General features: G+C 35.4%; 1 non-coding gene across 1 annotated transcript; it reads left to right on the top strand.

Annotated features, from left to right (window-relative positions):
• The first annotated feature begins 735 nt into the window (after positions 1-735).
• On the top strand, positions 736-810 carry TRNAS-AGA (transfer RNA serine (anticodon AGA)). The gene has a single exon. It is a non-coding gene; the product is annotated as a tRNA-Ser (tRNA).
• Positions 811-21,055: the final 20,245 nt, after the last annotated feature.

Here is a 21,055-nt window from a genome sequence, read left to right as displayed (position 1 = left end):
AAGTAGTTTTTTAGCTTATATATATCTTTGGAGGTAGTGGTGCTTTCTAATCTTTTACAGAACAACATTTCTTCAGCAAAATATCCTTTATCAATATATCTTACGTAAGTTATCAATACTGCCTCACTGTCTCTCAAAGTTGATTCATCCATTTGCAAGGAGAATTTTCTTGTTTTCAGCTTTTCAGTAAGTTGTTTTTCAATATCCTCACTCATTTCGTCTATTCTTCTGCTAACAGTATTGTCACTGAGTGGCATAGCTTTTACATCTTTGTCATCTTTTTCAAGAACCGTTTTAAGAAATGCTGATATTGACGGTTTTATTAAATTCTCTCCTATACTGTGATTTTCTCCAGTTTTAGGGATGAATAAAGAAATTTGATAACTAGCCTCAAGAACATGATTATTAGTTGAAGTATGAGCAGTAAATAGAGACTTTAATGTTGTACTTTTTTCAAAATTTTTTTTAAAGTTTTAAAGTAACTCAAATCTGAATTAATATGAGCATTATGTTTCACCTTCAAATGCACCTCAAGATGACCTCATTTCATTGATTCGTTGGTCAAGCATTGTTGGCATAAAAGACAAAAAGGAATCCGCTCATCGTGAACAGCGGGTATGAACCCAAATTTTAAATATTCCTCCAAATATTGACGAGTTTTTTTCTTGCTTGCACCACTCATTTTACTATGGGCTATAAGAAATAAAAATAAGATCAATTAAAAACCAATATTAGGCCCTGGCCGGTTGGCTCAGCGGTAGAGCGTCGGCCTAGAGTGCGGAGGACCCGGGTTCGATTCCGGCCAGGGCACACAGGAGAAGCGCCCACTTGCTTCTCCACCCCTCTGCCGCGTCTTCCTCTCTGTCTCTCTCTTCCCCTCCTGCAGCCAAGGCTCCATTGGAGCAAAGATGGCCCGGGCGCTGGGGATGGCTCTGTGGCCTCTGCCCCAGGCGCTAGAGTGGCTCTGGTCGCAACATGGCGACGCCCAGGATGGGCAGAGCATCGCCCCCTGGTGGGCAGAGCGTTGCCCCATGGTGGGCGTGCCGGGTAGATCCCGGTCGGGCGCATGCGGGAGTCTGTCTGACTGTCTCTCCCTGTTTCCAGCTTCAGAAAAATGCAAAAAAAATAAATAAAAAAAAAAAAAAAAAAAAAAACAATATTAAAATATGTGTTAAAATATATTCAATGTGACATAGAGTAAACGTATACTAAAAATTCATATTTATTTAAATGTATATAACACATTTACTACATTACCACCGCAAATCAAAAGGTATCTATATTTTTTCCACTTGACAAAATTTTCTGGAAAGTTATGCTTCTAAAATTAAAATGGTCGTGCATGCACTATTATAGCCCCAATAATATTTATAAAATATTAGTGCTTTCTAGCCCCGATGCAAGAAGTACTTAATAAAGAGTTTAATATTGATAAAAAATAAAATCAAATACCAATTATATCTATAGAATACATACATGTATATTTATAAATCAACGAGCTTTTACAACAGTTTTGCCTGACACTTATTTCAAATTAACACCAACTGAATGATGTGAAACACTACAGAAGTTGCAATGGGCCAATTAGGTGAGAATAACTGCATCGTTTAGCGAGTTTTTAAAACGTCCGCGGTGAACCGAGGACGAAGTGTACTTAACAATGCCAATCACCCAGTTGATATTTTGGTCTCGTCAAACGAAATTATACTTAATAATTATTTACCGCAATTATTTAAGAATTGCATTTTCTGTTAAATTTGGCACCGATATCTAGCATTGCATTTAAATGGCCCGGGGCAAAAGAGTTAAAGTCGTGTCGAGTCCATTTTCAAATTGCCCCCCTTAACTATCGAATTGCCCCCCTGTGGGGCGTGGGCCCCACGTTGGGAAACACCGGGTTAGAAAGTCTATGTCTTAAAGATGAAATACAAGGAAGGGCTGTGGAAGGGCTGTGGTAGGGCTGTGTCACCCCTACCTCTGACACTTGGTTTCTGGACCTATGGATTATAGATATTAGGGACACAAAAACATAAAACAAACATTGTTTTCTTTTTTTAAGAAAAAATATATACTACATATTAAAAGACAGCAGGATGTCATTCTCAATTTAATGCCTCAAATTTGCTTTTAAAAGGTAATTTCAGCCTAACCAGATGGGGGATCCAGATGTGATGCAGAGGAGGACCCAGTTTCAAAACTCCAAGGTGACAGGCTTGAGCACAGACTCATCCGGCTTGATAGCGGGCTCAGCAGCTTGAGCACAGGGTTGCTGGCTTGAGCGTGGGATCATAGATATGGCCCCATGGTTGCTGGCTTGAGCCCAAAGGTTGCTGGCTTGAAGACCAAGGTTGTTGGCTTGAGCAAGGTTTCACTCGCTCAGCTGAAGCCCCCTGGTCAAGGCACATATGAGAAAGCAATCAATGAACAACTAAGGTTCTGCAATGAAGAATTGAAGCTTCTCATCTCTCTCCCTTCCTGTCTGCTGTCTGTCTGTCTCTCTCTCTCTCTGACAAAAAATAAAGATCATTTCAGAGTTCTATCAAGTGACCAACTTGTGACTTTGTATGTTTAACTGTACAACTATTTTCTGAGTTATTTTAATTGTACATTATGTGGGTTTAGTAATTTTAATATAATGGAGTTTTGCTTTTAATAAATTATTCTTTTACATGGGTCTTATTTTCCTCCCATATGAGAGGAAGACTGATTCTGGTAATTTATAAAAACTTTTCCACTTACTATTTACAATATTCTCTTCTTTATTCAGATAGTCAGAAAACTACTTCTGCATCATTTTGGTGTTTGTACTATGGAGTAAATACATGTCATTGAATTTGATCTTGTGATGTTCACTATGCTCTAACAATATGTTCCCATATTTTGTCATAATGAAGTATCTACTTAATTTATATCTATTTGAAATGTCTTGGTATGTACTTTTAAAACAAATTTTTAAGTTTATAAGAGTATTACATTCCAGAAATAAATTGTTAAAACTAATAAAAGCTAACACTAATGATGTAAACAAATAAACATACCAAGAACTGGTAATTGCCATATTGGATTATTATTGTCCATATTTTTTCTAAGACTATTGATTAGTAAAAATAAGTTAAGTTATATAATTTTTACCACTGTATATATGTTGAACAAAATAATTTTTGAGCCTCTTTAAAACTAAAAACAACTTAGTATAATTTTGTAATTTCAGTATTGATTGGAGAGCTGGAAAATTTTTTCTCTAAATGTTTTTTTCCTTCTATTCTATGTTATCTTATTTCATTTTTGAAGTAGTAAAAATGCCCAAAGATAGGCATATTTCTATACTTGTAGTCAGATGAAATATCAGTACTTATGAACACAGGCACCCAATATGAATCATTTATTACCTGAATTTGTGACAGATCTAACTTTTCCCAATACATGAATATAGCTTTTCATTGCTAATTAGTGGCAAGAATTACAAGGCCAATGACCTTGTAGCTATGATAATTTTGTCAGCCTAAGAATAAAATATTGTTATCAAAACACTTAAGGGACAATAGTTTATATACTTAAATTAGAAGTTAGGGTATAAAGAGTAAACTAGTAAGCAGAAAGCAAATCACTTAGAATTAAGTATAACAATATGAGGTTATTTTTTATTATTAGAATTTTTGTGCTGATGTTCTATAATTGTTTATTCATGAAACACATTTGTATTGAGTTTCTAAAAATATCAAACATTGTCTAAATATTGGGACTATGATTGTAATCAAACAATAATCCTTGCCAACATGTGTCTTAGAATCTGAGTTTCTTAAAGGGAGAAACAGACCCAAAAATATTTTTTATTTGCAAAGTATATAGTATAAACAAAGACTATGAAAACTAAACATAAAATTATAATAAATACAGTAAACAAAGAGAATGAAAAATGTTTGCCATTTTAAAAAAGGGTGGTCAATAAAGAGCAATTGAAGTGATGTGAATAAAGGTCTGCAGGAGTGAAAACAAGAAGCCATGAAGCCATGTGGATACACAGAGAAGGAGAAGTCCTGACCATAAGAATAGTAGGGAAACATGCTTGGCAAGCTCAGAAACGTTAAGGAAAACAAGTGCCATAAAGATGAGTGAGCAGGGGGTTGAATCACAGCAGCCAAGGTCAGGAAGCTAGCAGGAGAGCCAATCATGTACAGCAGATCGAGTTCATACTTAACTCAGAGTGAGGTGGGAAGCCATTGGTGGGTTTTGAGCCAAGAAGTGTCAGGATCTGATTTGAATGTTAACACTAAAAGTCTTTGTGTTCACGGTAGACACAGAAGGCTGGTTGAGAGTAGAAGAGCCAGTTTGGAAGCTGTAGTGAAGATGTAGGAAAGAGACTGATATAAGGGTATATTGGAAGGAAAATAGTATGAAAAAGTGTTATTCTTTAGTATTTTGAAAATAGAGGGGAATGAATTTTTAATGGAAAAATAGAGTTCTCACTTAATAATAATTAGAAAGAACATACATTAAAGATTTTTACTCTAATATTCAATGTCTTATGTGCTTTTATCTGTCAATCAGGTAGAAATACTGAGTAGGAAGTTGGCAACATTGATTTTAATTCCATAAAAGTGGTAAGTTTAGAGATAGAAGTTTAAGCATTAGAATAGTAAAATAATCAGAGTAGTGATGAAAGAGAAAAGAGTTTCAGTAACATTATAGCTTTAAAGTTATCACAAAATAGCCCTTTTCTTTTTTAAATTATAGTCTTTAGATTAAAACCATCACTTGATCTCACAGTGGATAGCTAAGACAATAAAGTAGCCATTCATCTCCTAGCTATTAGTTAATAATTTAGTCATGTTCAGCTATCACAATGATTCAACCATAATTTAATAATTCAGTGAAATTTTAAAATGGGTCTTTTTTAATGCTTTTAGTTCACCCTTAGGATAAATAACCTAAACATGCATAGCATAAGCAGGAAGGAGCAAACACACTTTTGTATCTCTGATGAAAGCCACCAAGAATATATGCTCCAAATAACTTTGCATCATTGGATTCAAAAATCATTATATGCAATGATATATAAATTCATGGTTTCTACATTATGTTTTTTTCTAAATCTATCTTAGTGTTGTAATAGAGAGAAAAACAATATTTAGTATTTTTTCTAGAAATAAGAGTACCAAGTATTAAACTTTGCAGGTTTTTTTAAATGTATTATAGTCACATAGGGAAAAAGCCAGGTTCCCAGAGGGACATAGGTGGCATAAGTGTATAATTTGAGAGAGTTTAATAAAGGGGCAAAAGTGACAGCAAGATTCAGAGAGGTAACTTGGTAAATGTCATAAAAGTAGTAAGTTGTATAACTGTCATTAAAACTTAAATCTTTCTCACTAAAAAATTCACAGATTTAACAAGCTACTAAAGTTTTAGTATCTACCTTTATTGTTTGAAATGGACAAATCAAGGAAAACAAATCTCAAAATATTTTAGCAGTCTAGTTCACATACATAACGCCTTGAAAGTTAATGTTTTAGATTAGAAAATATAATATTGCTCTGTTAAAGGAGAACAATAAGAATCAGTCTGCATAAAATTTAATGCAATTAAAAGTGCTTATAAAAGATGACTAAAAAACTTTAAATTTTCTTTATTTATGAGTGAATGAAACTTTCTTACCAAATATTACATATGCACTTAGTTAGAGGGACTTGCAGCTAGTTATAATACCTGATAATGGATATTTTGAGAGTGTAAGGGGGTGTTTTAAATAATGGTACCAGAAAACTTGTACTCATGAAAGTTGTGTTGAGATGATTGCCTCTGTGTTTCATGCCTTTGTCCCTTCTTTCTCTTTCCACTATCTTAACATGGCCTTAGTCCTTAGTCAGACTCATGCCATCCCTTAGATTTGGGCAAAAAAAACCCACCCAGCTCTGACTTCTACTCACACTATCCTCAGCTCCTACAGTCTATGGAAATTCTACACAATTAAAATTGCAGGGGTTAATTGTGTTTCGAATTGTATAGCTATTTAAACCCATTTTCCCTCAGATCACCATTATCATTTTTCACCATCCAATATAAAAGGCATCACTCCATCCATCTTTTCTTATACTGTTATTTGTATAATGCTATGAGAATCTTTCCCTGATCAAACCTATAAGTTCTCACCACCACTCAAACCATAATTGAAAAAACTCTAGAAGAATTTAAATGGGCATTTCCCCCTCTAGCACTTAGAACTAAAGTTACTTTAAATGGTCACTAGCGCAATGCTTAAATTAGTACATGTTTATAAGACTAAATTTGTAAAGTATGGGTTTAAATTTTAAGTGTGTGGTACTGAATGGGACAATCCCAGTGATGAATAGTTGATGATAGACCATCTCAGGTAGCATCATAAAATACAAACAGCACTTCCTTTTGGGAAAGTCAGATGAGTCAGAAACATGCTCTCAGCTCATGCTGTCACTGCTGAGACTAGCTGGCTGAATCACTGCCTATCCACTCACTTGCTCCCAAATATGTAAAACCCCAGAGGGGATATTACTCCCATTTTTTTTCCTCTATTGCATGCAAAACACTGATGTGCAGATCAGATTGTAAAGATGCTCTTTACCCAAACACAGATCTTTCATCACCTTTATGGTAAATGCATAATTATTATTCAATAGTATTTAGTATATGCAATGATCTAAACAACTATTAAAAAACATAGTTTGCATTAATTAATTAAAAAGAAGCTTGACCAGTGGTGGCACAGTGGATAGAGCTCCACTTGGGATGCTGAGGTTCCAGGTTACAAACCCCAAGCTCACTTGTTGCTGGCTTGAGTCTAAAGGTTACTGGCTTGAAGCCCAAGGTTTCTGGCTTAAGCAAGGGGTCACTGATCAGCTGGAGCCTCAAGGCACATATGAGAAACCAATCAATGAACTAAAGTGCTGCAACTATGAGTTAATGCTGCTCATCTCTTTCCCTTCCTATCTCTCTTCTTTCTCTCAAATAATAAAAAAAATGACCCACATATAATCTGTCCACAAAGGTCTCACTTGATATATGAACAGGTTAAAAGTAAAATAGTAAAAAAGAATCTTCAATATACTTAATAAAAAGTTAGAATGGCTATGTCATCAAAGTAAACTACAGAGAAAAAACATTTATCAGAGATAAAAAAAAGTAGGAAGATTGTATATTGAATGTAAAATTTGCTAAAAAGATATGACAATATTAAATATGCATTGAAATAATAACAGCTTCAAAATATATGATACAAAAGCTGACAAAGCTAAATTAGAAATAGATAAATTATCATTAAAGTTGAATATTTTAAACTGTCTTCTCAGTAATAGATAAAACTAGTAGAAAACAAGTTTACAGAATAGCTGAACAACACTACTAACTGACTGGATCTAACTGACATTAATAGAACACTGGACAACACTAGATTACACACATTCATTTCAAGCGCACATGGAAAATTCAACCTGATAGACTTTATACTCAGTTATAAAGCAAACCTTAATACAATTAAAAGACTGAAATCATACAAAATATGTTCTTGGAGCATATTGAAATTAAACTGGAAATTGGTAAGAGAAAAATAGGAAAACCATCAGTCATTTGGAAATTCAAGAATATAGTCTTAATATATCCATGGTTGAAAGAGGAAATTAGAAAATATGTTTAACTAAATGAATGGAAATTTTTTATGATACAATTAGTAGTACTTAGCAACAAGTTACGGTGTAGAATGTTTATACTATAAAATAATTCAAAATAAATATTCTAAGATTATACCTTGGGAAACTAAAAAATTAAGGATAACTTAAAATCTGTCAAAAAGAAAGGAAATAATAAAAATCAGAAACCAATAAAATTAAAAACAGAAAAACAAAAATAATAGTAAAACTTAGTTTTTTGAAAAGAACAATAAAACTAATAAACTTCTAGCAATATTAATTTTTAAAAAGAGAATAAATTATTAATATCAAGAATAAAAGTAAGAATATCACTATAGTTTCTGACAAGATGTTTTGAAAAGATAACAAGAATATTACGACAGACCCTACAAATATATTATTAAAAAGTAAAGAATACCACGGGCCCTGGCTGGTTGGCTCTACCACGGTAGAGTGTTGGCCCAGCGTGTGGAAGTCCTGGGATCGATTCCCATTCAGGGCACACAGGGAAAGTGTCCATCTGCTTCTCCACCCTTCTCCTTCTCCTTCCTCTCTATATTTCTCTTTTCCTCCCACAGCCAAGGCTCCTTTGGAGCAAAGTTGGCCCGGGCGCCGAGGATGGCCGCATAGCCTCCGCCTCAGGTGCTACAATGGCTCTGGCTGCAATGGAGCAATGCCTCAGATGGACAGAGTATCGCCCCCTGGTGGGCATTCTAGGTGGATCCTGGTGGGGCACATGTAGGAGTCTGACTGCCTCCTCGCTTCTAACTTCGGAAAAATACAAAAAAAAAGAAAAAGAAAACTACAAACTCTATACATGCACATTTTGACAAATTAGATAAAATGGTCAAAGTTCTCGAGAATCACCAACTACTAAAACCCAAGATCAAATAGGTTACCTGAATATCCTTATAACCATTAAATAAATTAAATATGTAGGCAAAATCTTCTGAAAAGAAATTTCTATTAATATATATATACATGGTTTATTAATTAATTCCCTAAATATTTAAAGAACAAACAACATTGATTTACAGCATCTCTTCTAGAAAGAGATAAAGAGGAAACATTTTCTAGCACATTTTGGTTTTTTTTACAAGACTAGGTTTACCTTAATATCTAAACCATACAAAAGCAGTAAAAAAAAAAAAAAAAAGAAAGAAAGACACTAACTATATGCTAATTGCTCTCATAAACAGAAAAGAAAAAATCCTCAACAAAACATTACTCAGTTAAATCCAGCAAAATAGAAAACGAATAATACAGCATGACCAAGTGGAGTTTATCCCAGGAATGCAAGGGTGATTCTGTATTCAAAAATGAATCAATATAATCCACCTAAGGAAGAAACACATGATTACCTCAATGAGTGCAGAAAAGGATTTGACAAAATACAATTTCAGTTCTTGTTATGACTCTGTTATAACATTTATGAAGTGGAGCACGGGGTGCCAGATGGTGAGCAGAGTTTCACAAAAAAAAAAAAAAAAAAACTACAGGAAAAATTAAAACAGTGAAGTTTATTACTCACAGGTCCTACAGAACTACAAGGCATGCCTCAAGGGACCACAAAGAGAGGTCAGGACATGGTTGCAGGCAAAGAGGCAGAATATGGGACAAATGCTTTTATTAAGATCTGTGGGTAGAGTGTTTTGGGGTTCCTATCTAAGGCTGAATTGAGCAATTCAAACAATAGAAGTAGAATTTTGTTAAGTTTCATGAGGGTTTTAACTACAGGTCATGCAGGGGTAAGATCTGAGAGTCAGGGATATTAGGGAAGTCCTGTCAGGAACTTACATTTGCTTGTGATTTTCAGACTGTTATCTAGGGCTTCACTTGCATGACATGATTATCAGTTTAAAGCCCCCACCGCCACTTGGCCACACTTTTTAGAATCCAAGGAAACAATATCCTGGAGTAGCTTAGTAAATGCTCAGCATTTCTTAATAAAAATTCTTAGCAAATGAGCAATAGAAGGTCACTCTTTCAACCTAATAAAATACATGTATATAAACCTATAGCTAACAATATATTAAATGGTGAAAGATTGAATGCTTTAACTCTAAAATTCAGAACAGGACAAGGATATCCACTCTCAACACTTTTATTCAACTGGCATCACTTTTATGATAGTGTTCAATGATTTCTTTACTATTCATTTCCCCCAATATAAAATAAGTTTCCATTTTCTAATAGCTTTACTGAGTGCTAAGAAATTAACAAAAGTGATTGGCCCTGGCCAGTTGGCTCAGTGGTAGAGTGTCGGCCTGGCGTGCGGGGGACCCGGGTTCAATTCCCGGCCAGGGCACATAGGAGAAGCGCCCATTTGCTTCTCCACCCCCCCCTCCTTCCTCTCTGTCTCTCTCTTCCCCTCCCGCAGCCAAGGCTCCATTGGAGCAAAGATGGCCCGGGAGCTGGGGATGGCTCCTTGGCCTCTGCCCCAGGCGCTAGAGTGGCTCTGGTCGCGGCAGAGCGATGCCCAGGAGGGGCAGAGCATCGCCCCCTGGTGGGCAGAGCGTCGCCCCTGGTGGGCGTGCTGGGTGGATGGATCCCGGTCGGGCGCATGCGGGAGTCTGTCTGACTGTCTCTCCCCGTTTCCAGCTTCAGAAAAATACCAAAAAAGAAAAAAAAAAGTGATTGGAACTCTAACAGGAGGGAAGTGACTAATTGTGGGACAATGTGTCACCAGCTGGTCGGTCCATGTCTGAATTCTGCCTAACCCTCAAAGTAGTCCAAGTGCTATATCCATTATGATTACCTATGGCAAAAATGATTTCAACAGTTTACAAAACCACATTATAACTGTTTTATCTTATTTTTTATTTTTTTAATTAATTTTTCTTATAAATTTGGTTTGGACATTTGCATTCTCTCAACAGTTTTATATTTTAAGTACAGCAAAGGCTAAGGCTGTGCCAGTCATCTCTACTAACATAAGCATTGGGACTAAAATTAGCAGACCTGAAAGATTGACTTAATAATCAATAAATGAATACATCTTAGACCTTTCTCTAACTCACACCCAAGAAGTACATTTCACTTACAGAACTTGACATCTCGTATTTCCCATTTATATAATTTTCATGATGTCTTCCATTTGGTGTGCTTTTCCAAAGATGCATTGCAATCAATTAAAATAACTGGCATATCCTTCAAGAGCCATATTTTCATGATGAAGTTGTATTTTGTGCAATATTATTTGGACTTTACTGTCAAAAATAAAAGGTTTTATTCCACCATAAATCTTTAACATAAGTTTCTTGAAACCAAAGACCTTGGTATTGGATATTGGGACGTGTATTTACGTGTGTGTGTGTGTGTGTGTGTGTGTGTATTTTTCTCAGGCAAATTGACATTAAACATCTGTTAAATATTTGTATATATTTATTTATTTATTATTCTTCAATCTGGGTTATTCAGCATAAAAATGAGAATTTTCGAGGGAATCCTAAGATGGCAAGAGAGTAAGTAGGCAAATGTTCTAACTGCCACCTTCCAGGGCCAAATTGGATTACAATTTAATTAAGAACAATCATCTTGAAAAACCAGCTTTGGACTAAACAACAAGAAGTCTATAACCAAGGGTCACAGAAGAAGCCACACTGAGACTGGTAGGAAGGGCGGAGATGCAGAGGGGACTGACCCGCTCCCAGAAGCGAACAGCAGCTGAGGTTCCAGAGGGACTTGCACTGCAGCGAGGTTCACCCTGAAAGGTGTGGGTCCTCAGCCCCAAGCCAGTGCCCCAGCTTAGAGCCCCAGAGCCTAAAAGAGGTTCCTATAGCATTTGGTGGTAAAAAGAGCCTAGGTTTTGATCTGTAAAAAAGAGCTCTCAGAGATGCAGGCTCTGTCTTAAAGGGCCCACACAGAAAATCTCATTTACAACCACTTACCTGGGGCTCCAGTGGAGGGAGGACTGAGAGGACTGGAGTTGTGTGAGGAGAGTGTGAAGTTTGTGGCCCAGGGAGATACTATAGAGGACAGCTACTCACCTTGTTGGGGAGAAATAAAATTGAAATATCCAGCTGTGTCTGAGGGATGAAGTTCTGGAGTAGGCCACTTTTTCTGTACTGAGATTTGACCAAGACACCCCTGATGTAGGGGGTCCCACTAAAATTGTATTCCCAACCTCAGCTTCCTAACCCAACAAGTTTGCAACTTATAGAGGGGTTGGTGAGGTGTTAAGCAAACAATTTTTTAATAGGTTTGCACACTTATATTTTGCCTAATTGTTGCATTAGCAGGGCAGCACCATGTGTGTGTAGTCTATGAAAGGCTGTGAGTGCTTGCCCTCAGAGTGGCAGATTGCCAATTGCAGACTGCCTGCCTCCGTGGGGAAGGGCCATTGTTTGCTATTGTTTGCTGGAAAAGGTCCCCCCCCCAGCCTGATTTTGGCCCGACTATTTTGCTGGGGGGGTGCTGTTTTTCTTGTGGGGGCCAGTGTGTCCAAGTGAGTTCAGAGGGAGAAAGGAAAGCAGTTTTCCCTGTCTGCTCATCTGCCATTACAAGACTATAATAAACAGAATGGCTTGGCATTTTCTGGCTCCACAGTTCCTTTACTGTCTTTCTGAATCCAATAGGAACTTGAATGGCCACCGCAATGGCTGTTGGCCTTACATGGAGTAAGGATAGTTTAAGCCCACACCACAGTCTTTCTACAGAAGACTCTTTGGGAAGACCACGCAGCTGCAAGTGGAGGTGGAGCAGCTGAAAAGTAGAGGCAAATCTTACAGAGCTTGGGGCTGCTTTCATCTTTTAGCAGGAGAAAGCTGATCCTTATACACAGATTGGCCCTTCTCATACTACCCAAGCACAGGAAACAAAGATAAAAACAGCAAACAAAGCAGTAACTCCAGACAGATAGCCCATGGCAGGTTACAAACAGTGGCTGACACCAGCCTAAGAAGACCCAGAACCAACACAATCAATAGTGGGTGGCAGACAGCACCAATGCTAAACTCAGCTAACTACACAAGCAGCATACCTAAAGGAGAAGACCAGACACTGTGGAGAATAAATATGCCCAACAGGACAGACACTACACAGAGTCTGATACACATGAACAAAGTTAACTCTTAGAGCTAGCCAGCCTGAAGGGATAAACACACCCATGAATAAACCAACTGCATTCAATACTCATATACAACAGGAGAGTAAATACTACCCTCAAGAAGCATTACTAGAGCAAGAAACTCAGGTGATGTGGAGGTCAGTACCACTGAGCCCATCTGCCTCATAAAGACACCACAACAGATTTCAAATTTGGTGCTGCCAAATACACAAACAAAATGAGAAGACAAAAAAATATGAATCAAATGAATCAACAAGAGAAATCCCCAGAAAAAAAGAACTAAATAAAATGGAAGTAACCAAACTAGCAGATGCAGAGTATAGTACTCCAGTATGCTGGGAACTACAAGTGTTGAGTGAAAAAAACCAATCCAAGACACAAACTGATGTCAAGAGGAAGAGGAAGAAGCCTGTTAAGAGAGGCAAGGAAGACCTCTTGAGTCTTCTTCTCCCTCAGCTTTTATTGATCAGAAGCAGACTATAGGAATTATAAGGGAGGGAGATCAGGTAACAAGGGGAAAAAATGACTAATGGACTCTTTGCTGACATGAGAAAGGGTTAATTTGCATCAGTACATTCTTTATTTTTTGCTAATTAACAAGCACAAACTAAGGGGTAATCTAGAACCTCTAGACTAATTTTCTAAAACCCATTATTTTTCTAAAGTCTGCACAAAGGTCACTCATTCACACACTTTCTTGGTGTTCCCATCCAAGAACCATTCACTCAGGGCTTTTAAATAAAGTTTCCTAATCCAAGTCATAGAGAATTCAAGGTTAGATGGGTGATTCCTTACAGCACAGTTTAAAATAATTACTTTTAGGATGGTCAAGGATCTAAGAGCAACAATGGATGATCACAATGGAACTTAAACAAAGAGATATTAAGCATCTAAATGGACATTAAAATTATACAAAAAAAGAACCAATTAGAAATGACAAACAATATTAGAAATGAAGAGTGCACTAGAAGGAATTAACAGCAGGGTGGATGAAGCAGAGGATCAAAACAGCAATTTAAAGGACAAGGTAAATGTAAGCACAAAAGCCAAAGTATCAAAAAAAGAAAAAAAAAGGGGCTCAAAAAGACTGAGAAAACTCTAAAAGAGCTCTGTGACAACATGAAGAGAAACAACATCTACATCATAGGGGTTCCTGAAGGAGAAAAGAATGAACAAGGGATAGAGAAACTGTTTAAATAAATTGTAGCTCAAACATTTCCCTAAATTAATAAAGGGAAAAGTCACACAAGTTCAAGAAGCACAGAGAATCCCAACAAAGATGAACCCGAGGAAGCCTACATCAAGACACATCATAATTAAAATGCCAGTTAAGAGACAAAGAAAGAATACTAAATGCTGCAAGAGAAAAGCAGTTAATTACCCACAGAGGTGTCCTCATAAGGATGACATCTGACTTCTCATCAGAAACACTTGAGGCCAGAAGGAATAGGCAAGAAATATTCAGAGTAATACAAAAACAAGAACCTACAACCAAGACTACTTTATCCAGCAAGGCTATTGTTTAAAATTGAAGGAGAAAAAAAAACTTTCCAGACAAAAAAGAACTCAAGGAATTTATTACAACCAAACCAGTTCTGCAAAAAATATGAAGGAGTCTGTTATAAAAGTAGCAAAGAAAAAAAATTGAGAGAAAGCAGATTGTAGGATTAAATAATAAAATGGCAAGAAATAAGTACATATCAATAATAACCATAAATGTAAATTGAATAAATGCTTCAATCAAAAGACATAGAGTAGCTGCATGGATAAGAAAATATAACTCATGTATGTACTGTCTATTAGAGACCCACCTTAGAACAAAAGGTACACATAGACTAAAAGTGAAAGATAGAAAAAGGTATTTCATGCAATGAAAATGAAAAAAAAAAAGAAGCTGGAGTAGCAGTACTTATATCTGAAAAAATAGCCTTTAAGACAAAGGCTACATTAAAGAATAAAGATACATAATGATAAAGGGGGCAATCCAATAGGAAGATATAACCATTGTAAATATTTCTACACCTAATTTTAGAGCACCTAAATATATAAAGCAGATTTTGATGGACATTAAGGGCAAGATCTACAGCATAACTAAATAGTGGAGGATTTTAATACCCTACTAACATCAATGGATAGATTCTCCAGACAGAAAACTAACAAAGAAACAGTGGCCTTAAATGAAATGCTAGATCAACTTGATTTAATTGATATCTTCAGAAACTTTCACCCCAAAGCAGCAGAGTATATATTCTTTTCAGGTGCTGATGGTACATTTTCTAGGACAGACCACATGTTAGGAAACAAAACAAATCTCAATAAATTTAAGAAGTTTGAAATTATATCAAGCATCTTCTCTGATCAAAACAACATGAAACAAAAAATCAACTACAAAAGTAAAACTGGAAAACATTCAAACACTGGGAGGCTAAATAACATGTTATTAAATACTAAGAGACATTTATAAGAGTGTGGTGGTTACAGGGGGAGGGGGAGAGGGAGAGGGAAAGGGGGGAGGGGCACAAAGAAAACTAGATAGAAGGTGACAGAGAACAATCTGACTTTGGGTGATGGGTATGCAACATAAGTGAACGAGTAGATAACCTGGAGTTGTTATCTTTGAATATATGTATCCTGATTTATTGATGTCATGCCGTTAAAAATAAAATTATAAAAAAAAACATGTTATTAAATAAAAAATGGGTAAAAAATGAGATCAAGGAAGAAATAAAAAATTTTCTTGAAACAAATGAAAATGAACATAAAACAACCCCAAATCTATGGACCACAGCAAAAGCAGTTCTGAGAGGGAATTTCATAGCACAACAGGCATATCTTAAGAAGCAAGAAAAAGCACAAATAAACAACCTAACACTAAAAGAACTAGAGAAAAAAACAACAAATAAAGCCCAGAGAAGGGAGAAGGAAGGAAACAATAAAGATTAGAGTAGACATAAATGACATAGAAGCTAAAAATGAAAGTGAAGAAGCAACAAATGACACTATAGAAATACAAGAAATTGTAAGAAAATTCTATAAAGATCTATATGCCAAAAAGTTGGACAAGTAGGACAACCTAGATGAAACATGAATTCCTAAAAACCTACAATCTTCCAAACTCAATCTAGAATAATCAGAAACCTAAACAGACCAATTATAACAAATCAAGTTGAAACAGTTATGAAAAAACTCCCAGCAAACAAAAGTCCTGCAGCAGATGGCTTCACAGGCAAACTTACCAAACATTCAAAAAAGAAATAACACCTATCCTTCTCAAGCAATTCCAAAAAATTCAAGAGGAAGAAAGACTTCCAAACTCCTCATTTGAAAACCAGGTAAAGACACTACAAAGGAAGAAAACCATAAGCCAATAACCCTGATGAACTTAGATGCTAAAATTCTCAATAAAATATTAGAAAACCAGATCCAGCAATACATGAAAAAAAAATCATACATCATGATCAAGTGGGATTCAGTCTGGGGAAGCAAGGTTGATACAATAGTCGCAAATCAATCATTGTGATTCATCACATAAACAAAATGAAGGAGAAAGATCACATGATAATATCAGTAGATGCAGAAAAAGCATTTGATAAAATCCAGCACCCATTCATGATTAAAACTCTCAGCAAAGTGGGAATACAGGGAACATACCTCAACATAATAAAGGTCATCTATGACAAACTGACAGCCAACATCATACTCAATGGGCAAAAATTAAAAGCAATCCCCTTAATATTAGAAACAAGGCAGGGGTATCCCCTTTCACTACTCTTATTCAACATAGTTTTGGAAGTCCTAGCCACAGCAATCAGACAAGAAGAAGAAATAAAAGGCATCCAAATTGGAAAAGAAGAAGTAAAACTATCATTATTTGCTGATGACATAATACAGTATATAGAAAACCATAAAGTCTCAGTCAAAAAACTACTAGACCTGATAAATGAATTCAGAAATCAGTTGGATTTTTATACACCAACAATAAACTGTCAGAAAGAGAAATTAAGGAAACAATACCTTTCACTGTTGCAAGAACAACAAAAAAGCACCTAGGAGTAAATTTAACCAAGGAGGTAAAAAGACTTGTATTCAGAAAATTATAAGACATTGAAAAAAGAAATCAAGGAAGATACCAGTGGAAGCATATACTGTGCTCATGGATAGGAAGAATTATTATCATTAAAAAGTCTATACTCCCAAAGCATTCTCTAGATTCAATGCAATTAATATTGAAATACCAATGGCATACTTCAAAGATATAGAATAAATATTCCAAAAATTTATATGGAACCAAAAAAGGGCCCAAATATCCTCAACAATCTTGAAAATAAAGAACAAAGTGGGAGGTATCACACTTCCTGCTTTTAAATTATACTACAAGGGCATTTTAATCAAAACAGCTTGGTACTGGCATAAGAACGGACATACAGATCAGTACAACAGACAGAGAATGCAGAAATAAACCCACGCCTTTATGGTCAATTGATATTTGACAAAGAGGGTAAGAGTATACAATGAAGTAAAGACAGTTTCTTTAATAAATTGTGTTGGGGAAATTTGACAGGTACATGCAAGAAAATGAAACTAGACCACCAACATATTCCATTCACAAAAATAAACTCAAAATGGTTGAAAGACTTAAATGTAAGTTGCAAAACCATAAATATCTTGGAAGAAAGCATAGGCAGTAAACTCCCCGATATCTCTTGTAGCAATATTTTAGTCAACGTATCTCCATGGGCAAGTAAAATAAAGGACAAAATAAACAAATGGGACTGTCAAATTAAAAGCTTTTGCACAGAAAAATATACCAGTAACAAAATAAAAAGACAACCCACACAATTGGAGAACATATTTGCCGATATGTCTGATAAGGGGTTAATAACAAAAGTTTATAAAGACCTTCTAAAATCAACACCAAGAATGTAAAAATCCCAATTAAAAAATAGGCAAAGGACCTGTATAGACACTTCTCCAAAGAAAACATACAGATGGCCAATAGACTTATGAAAAAATGTGCACCGTCACTAATGATCAGAGAAATGCAAATTAAAACCTCACACCTGTCAGAATTGCTCTCATTAGCAAATCAAGAAACAACAAGTGCTGGCGAAAGTGTGGAGAAAAGGGAACTCCCCTGCACTGCTGGTGGGAATGCAGACTGGTGCAGCCACTGTGGAAAACAGTATGGAGATTCCTCAAAAAATTAAAAATGGAACTGCCTTTTGACCCAGCTATCCCACGTTTAAGACTATATCCTAAGAATACCAAATCACTGATTCAAAAGAATATATGCACCCCCATGTTTATGGCAGCATTGTTCATAATAGCCAAAATCTAGAAACAGCCCATCAGTGGATGAGTGAATTAAAAAGCAGTGGAATACTACATGGAATACTACATGGCCATGAAAAAGTAGAAAATCTTACCTTTGGTGAAGGCATGGATCGACCTGGAGTTTATTATGCTAAGTGAAATAAGCCAGGCAAAGAAAGTCAAATATCATATGATCTCACTGATATGTGGAATCTAATGAACACGATAAACTAAGGAACAGAATAGATATAGAGGCAGGGTCACAGATGGCAGAAGGACAGCTTTCAGAGGGAAGGGGAATGAGAAGACGAGATCAGAGAAGGTGAAGGGATTAGTGAAATTATATATATATAACACAGATACAAATAACAGGACAGCAAATCCCAGAGGGAAGAGGAGAGGGAGTCAGGGAGAGGGCAGCAAAGAGGGTGCAATAAGGGCAAATGTTGTTGAGGGTGAGGGTATTATATTGAGTGGGGCACTTGAACCCATAATAATAATAACCCATAACATAATAATTTTTTTAAAATTAATAGAAAAATAAAAAAAATTTTAAATGAGTATTTTCTACCACCTATTTATCAGTATATATTATATTTAACCACTCAATCTATAAAACCAACTATTTTACACTGAATATTGTGATAGCATAAATTATTCATTTCAGAGATACTGGCTTTTAGTCTTTGTTACTAAAATATGGTTTTTGGTCTAAATATATTCTCTACTAGCATAAAAGAAATAAAATAGCCTTTTTTTCACAATTGCTGGCTTTATCAGTAGGTATTCTATACTTTTTTTCTCATATAAGAACAAAAATCAAATCCCATAGGCTTAAACTCTAACTGGCGTCTATAAGACTACTCAAAATTCAAAGTTGCTTTCTGAACAGATTGCACAGCTAGTTGATGAAACTTGAGCTAATTACACTAATGTTGACAAATGAACTGGCACAAAAACAAATGTCACATTTTTCAAAAAATTACACCTCTTCAAAAGATGCTAAACAGATTTAGTGATTTGTGGGTGTAACTGAGCTATTTGTGCAAAAATAGTTTTGAAAATTCTGATGTAAGATAAAAAAGGATAAGTGCAGTAGGATTGCTTATATAACATTTCAAATGTATTTTAATAAAATATTTGAATTTTTGGAACAATAAGAACATTTCTGTATTTGACACTGGAACATTATATTTAAGTTAGCCCTTTTGATATTTTTTATATTTTTAAAATAAGTTAGCATACTTAAATTTTGTATCATATGCAAAAATAAAAATAGTTTAAGAAATGCCTTTATGTATTTTAAGTGAGTTGGTATGAATATCTGAACTGAAAATGCATTTTTTAGAGATTTGAATGTATGTATTATCTCAGGAATATTATTTCTTATAAATTCAGCCACAAACATTTTATCTTAATTAGTAAAATAACTAGTATGTGCTTAAATTTTAAGTATATAACCTAACTTGATCCTTCTAATAGGCCTTCAAGGGAGAAATTATAATATCAGATATCTGAGAACCAGCGAGATTAAATAATACACCCTAGTTAAGGGCGTTGAAATTTGTTCTACTCTTTCTATTACTCCATGTGGGATCTCAAATAGAAAGTTTTTGGATATTATATATTCAAAATGATCAGCTTTCTTTATATTCACATTTGAGAGAATGTTCCAATGATATTTCCAGAATATCTTCATTCTGTTAGAGTTGGGATTTGTCTTTCATTTGTTGTTTGGGACTTTCCCAATTGGTACTGTGTTTCCACCTTAGAAAAGCCTACCTAAGCTAGATATGTTCACAACAACTCAAGTAACCATTCATGTTTAATTCCCCTTTTTTTTGTAATAGAGACAGAGAGAGACAAAGAGAGGGACAGATAGGGACAGATAGACTGGAAGGGAGAGAGATGAGAAGCATCAATTCTTTATTGCGGCACCCTAATTGTTCATTGATTGCTTTCTCTTGTTTAATTCTTTAAACATTTTTTATTACAATAGATTAATAAAAATTAATTAGAAATATTGATTACAAAAATCAAGCTTGTTATTAAAACATCAAGTGCTAGTTTAACTTGCAAAAATTCTGTTGGTTATCTACTTAAATTCTAGAGAAGCAAAAAATATTATTGAAAAACTGTTCTTACCCAGAAACAGAAGGATAAGATTCAACCCATCAGGATATCGTTAGCATTCATGATTAAGGTTAAAAAGCTATGGTCGTTTTGGTAGCCTAAGAAACAACCAAAGTAATCTACATGTCATTCTGAAATCATTGGTGCATATGACTTTTTGACCTTTAAATAACAATTACAAACTGATACTAAAGTTATAAAAAAAGAATCCAGATGTTAAGGTTGATATTAAAAAAAATTAGCAATACCCTTTATTGTTCTATCCCCTATTATGAGCCAATTAAAATTTATTTCATATTTATTAAATTTAATCTTTACTAGATCTTGCTCTAATCTCTGGCTCACTTGGCTAGTTTGGGTAGCTGATGTCTTATCTTTTACTATTTGACGCTCTAATCTTTAATTTAATCTAAAATCTTTCACTTTTTACTACTAGCATAAATTTTTGTCCTCCAGAATGTTGTCCTTCCGGGAATTCTGGTTTGTGCTGGTTTGGCAGAGTCGTGAAGCTTCTCAAATATCACTCAGCATCTTACCTTCAGGGGAGCTTCTCCATCTTTTCGACCTTTACTACTTTTTCATATTAATCTGAAACATCTTTCTGTTTGTCAGTCATATAATTGGGACTAGAGAGCACTAATCTGAATCCATAAAATAAGTAAAAAACATTTTGATTGATTTAAGATTAGAATGAACAGTTTTAAAAATATATCAATTTAGCCTGACCAGGCGGTGGCGCAATGAGTAGAGCATTGGACTGTGATGAGGAGGACTCAGGTTCTAAACCTCGAGGTCACTGGCTTGAGCCTAAAGGTCGCTGCCTTGAAACTCAAGGTCGCTGGCTTGAGCAAAGGGTCACTGGATCTGCTGCAGCCCCCCCCCCCCC

This window comes from Saccopteryx leptura, chromosome 1 (assembly GCF_036850995.1).
Source record: "Saccopteryx leptura isolate mSacLep1 chromosome 1, mSacLep1_pri_phased_curated, whole genome shotgun sequence".
NCBI classification, from domain to species: domain Eukaryota; kingdom Metazoa; phylum Chordata; class Mammalia; order Chiroptera; family Emballonuridae; genus Saccopteryx; species Saccopteryx leptura.
This window is presented reverse-complemented; position numbering and strand designations above follow the sequence as displayed.